The 4,286-nt window shown below is 35.2% G+C and overlaps 1 long non-coding RNA gene across 1 annotated transcript; it reads left to right on the top strand.

The window, feature by feature from the left end:
* The first annotated feature begins 1,998 nt into the window (after positions 1–1,998).
* LOC123661153 lies at positions 1,999–2,725 on the top strand. Its single transcript, XR_006744311.1, has 3 exons — positions 1,999–2,181; positions 2,285–2,374; positions 2,477–2,725. It is a non-coding gene; the product is annotated as an uncharacterized LOC123661153 (long non-coding RNA).
* Positions 2,726–4,286: the final 1,561 nt, after the last annotated feature.

Raw genomic sequence — 4,286 nt, forward strand, 5'->3', positions numbered from 1 at the left:
TAGTGATTGTTATTTTCGCATATTTCTTCTGTGATATCATATTTAATACTATCGTGCACGTAAATAGAAACGCCTCCGCCTTTACAGTTTTGTCTATAGTTGTAGATATGATTATAGTTCGGTAGTTGATATAACTTCGCATCGGTCTCTGAGTTAATCCACGTCTCAGTAAAAATCAGCAGATGAGTAGTCATTTCTATGGCCTTTAGAATGCATTTTATTTCGTCGAATTTCCCAGCTTTGCGAATGCTGCGTAGGTTCGCGTAAAAAAATCTAAGTGAAGACGGATGCAATGGGATGTCCTCGTACTTGTTTACCACCTGATGACATAATCTGCTAGTACTATCCGTCGGTTTGGCATTTTGTAATGGGGAACTTACTGGTTTTTTTGATTTACGACAACTATTTTAGGTGTCCCTTTCACATATTTAATAGAGAGATTTTTTTCACCATCCTGTGTACGCTTGTGTAACTCTTCCTTCAAAGTTTCTAGATATTGTTTTTGTTTTGGAGTTTGATCAAAAAAAAGTTTTATGTTTTCAGGTAGTTTTGTTCTATTTTTTAACAAATATTTTGCGGTCTTAGAATTTTCGAAATGAACTTTTAGGGGCCGGTTCTGATTTTGCACATATTTTCCTAGTCTCATACATTTAATAGGCTTAGGGCAGTCTTCAGAAATCATTGTAATAACCTTCAAGACTTCCTGATTATCATGGTGTTGTCTCGATTTAAAATTTTTGTCGTTTATTTCCGATATACCCACAATCACAATATTTTTCTCGCGATCACAGCGGTCCTTGAGTTCCAGGATGAGGTCTTCGTGACACTCGACGAGCGATTTCAATGTCGAACATTTTGCACTTTGTTGAGTTTTAATCTGGGTTATTTCAGTTTCTATATGTTTTATTTTAACCTCCGTAGCGGTTGTTTTGGTTTTTATATTTTCGATGTCTGTATTCGCACGTTCGAGTTGCTTAGAAAAATTTTCTGTGGATATTTTTACCGTCTTTATTTCGTTTTTAATATCCGCTATTTGTTCTTTGATTTGGTTCAGGTTTTCAGTTTGAGTTTTGCTGAAGTTGTTAAGGAAGTTCATCATTTCCATGCGGAAGTCCATGAAATCTTTTTTATAATCACTTTCCTCCGTACGCTGTTTTCGCTTTCTTGTATTAATGTTAGTGTATAAGTCCTCGCCGTCGCTTAGAGTGGATAAATTTGGGGCAGACCCGCTACCGCTCTCGCTGGCACTTGCTAATGTAGCCCTAGGCGGCGTTCTTTGTACACTCATGTTGTTGTAACGAAATGCGTGCGAAGAGGCGAAAAAATATCGGGCGCTCTCTTTCCCCGCGGGGGTGAGCGGTGCTGCGCGCGCGCCGGCGTAGTTACGCGTTAGAAACACAAAGGTCTTGAGTGATTAAGCAACTACAATGTTAATTTAACTTAAACACTGTACAATAAAGATGATTTTAGCTTACTACTGTAAAATTTAAAATGGTAATATTCTTAACACACGTCTGCTTCCAATGAGCTCTAGAGGCGAAAAAAGACACATATGTCCTATATCCACATTGGTGCAACAAAGGTAGTGAATCACGAAAGCCTCTATCTAATATAAATGCATCACCTCGTTGGAAATATTCTTGCAAAGGTCTTCCATTTGAAAATTCGTTTTTCATGATGTCAGCATCAGATGTTGTAGCTGGGTATGGGCCCAAAACATCAATAATATGGCCATCAGTACACACAATTAAAAATGGTTTTAAAAGATTTCTATATTTGTGCATGCTATATGATTTTTTTTGATACAAATAATTAGAACTTTTTTTTACATAACAATAGGTGCCATCAAAAATTACTACTGGCTTTTCAACACCCTCAAAGCTTCCAAACAGTGAGTTGGGTATTGTTAGATTTCTATCTATTATTTGTTGCCTGTTTATATGATTTAAACCTAGATTGGCTGGTACAAAATACTCTGTGAGTAATTCTCTTACATTTTGTAACCACTTTTCTACACTTCGCCTACTCACTTTTAGCAAAATTGCCAATCTTTCAGTGGAATCGCCAGTTCTGAGTTTCATAAGATAAGCAGCCAAAGCTAATGTTGCATTTGGAATTTCTAACAACTGAGGAACTTCAGTCCACATCTGATGGAACTGAGCTTTATTCAATCCAGTCCATGTATGTACAATATGGTCTTCCATATCATTTATATTTTCAAAATGAAGTAATCTACCATCTAAAACTTCTTTTAAAGACATCATGTCTTGAATGTGTTTTGCAGTAAAAGACTGTACATAATTGGACCTTAAACTGTCAAGAAAATCCCATGCTTCGATAATCAAATGTTGACCACAAAGACGGTTATTTTCAGGTATGTAATATTTATATTGGTTAAGTAACATTTTTCTAGTAGAAAGTGGAACCCTATATCTGTCTGTTCTGTGGCATCTTTCGATAAAGCATCTACTTTCAGTTTCAGAAGCTCTCATGTATTCTGGCAATACAATAGTAGGTTCTGGTTGGTTGCCTCTAACTTCATCATTGGGGGACACAGTAGCAGGATTGTCTTCTTGAGACCTGTCTTGTTGAGATGAACAAGACGGGCCTGAGACCATGTGAACAGCAGCTCTGTCTGCAGCCACCCAACAACCATGACACACACGACTTCCTGCTTCTATCTGTAACAAACATACTTAATTAAAATTGGAGTTTATTAAGATAATTAATTTGTTTTTTTTTAATTATTACCTACATCTACAAGCTTTATCTCTTTATCTATACCTTTTATTTACACATTAATAAGTTTGTTTATAATATAATTATATATATTGCTGTGCTAGCCTTATTGGCTATTTATTAAATACCTGGTTAAGCCCACCTTATTATTTTAATTAGTTTAAATATTAAAAATTGTGTGAATAATGTGAATTTAATGTAATCAACATGTTAACATGTATGTTTGTTAATATATATATATATATAATTGATAATAATAGTAGTATCATGAGTCCATTACTGTGGTATTACGATTCCTCATGGCTATTTTCATATTGTAGTTTATAATTTCAGTCATTTTGTGGTTAGTACCTACCTAACTTCATTAATCTGTTTGTGCTTACAGAAAATACAATACAAACAATGATAATAATTGTTCTATGGCTTATGACAAAATAATTTCACCAGATATGAGTTTTATTTTATTTTAGCGTACATAAACATTCAATGGAACTTCTCTGTGTATTTAAAATATTGGCAAAGACACATTGTTGAACTTTGCAACATCATTTGGAGTCATATAAGGTTAGGCCATGTTAAGCTAATCTTAAGTTCAGCCAGAGAGTATAGCGTGCCAGCAGACCCAACTTTGTAACTCATGGCTCACTTTTAGGCCCCTCTAACGGAGAAGTAGTACCCAAATATTTTATGACTTGCAGTGAACAACATTTAAATTGCTACTACTTACAGGTAATGGTATAATCCACTCCAGTATGACATTATAAATTCTGGATTCACGGGTTGAATCGCTATGTAGAAGATGACTGGTTTTTGTTGCAAGAGAGTGCCCACAGCGGATGCAGACATTACGGTGGCCAAGTAGTCTTCTTTGGACATCAACATCTGGGCTCTGAGCCAAGTCCCAGCATGCATTGCAAATATAGTCATTACTATTTACCTAAAAATTGCAAAATGTTTTAAATCCTCACAAATACAATAATATTATTAACCCATTTCAATAATAATGAATGACTGAGTGTGCAATGACATTATTTTAAAATTAAACATTTTACAAAAGTTATAATTATATATATTATAAGCCTGCCATTTGGTTAGATAGGTAATAGGTTTTATATACTTACAGACTTATGTGCAAGCCACTGCTGTATCACTGACAAAATTGTTTCATCATCTAAGCGTCTTAGGCTTAGATTATTGCAGTGATTAGTTGCTATCCCACAATTTATACAGCGATCCATGCTTTGAAGTATATTCAATCAAGTCGGTAGAAAAATCCAAAAGAAAAATCTAAGTCAAATACGTAAGCAATCTTCAGTGTCCAGTGTGAAAGCAAGGGTCGTTCAATGGAGGCAGGGTCGAAATCCGTAATTAACAAAGCGGTGGTCATTGAAAATAGAAAAAAATAGGAAAAACACTCAGAACGCATCGGAATACAGCAAACGAGTAACGGGTTACGGGAGTCGGACACGGGAGGAGTTGTCAGTCAGCTGTCATTAAAAATATGATGTTATTTTAAATCAATACGATATCGATTATCATTTTGGTTT

This window comes from Melitaea cinxia, chromosome 16, assembly GCF_905220565.1.
Source record: "Melitaea cinxia chromosome 16, ilMelCinx1.1, whole genome shotgun sequence".
Taxonomy (NCBI): Eukaryota; Metazoa; Arthropoda; class Insecta; order Lepidoptera; family Nymphalidae; genus Melitaea; species Melitaea cinxia.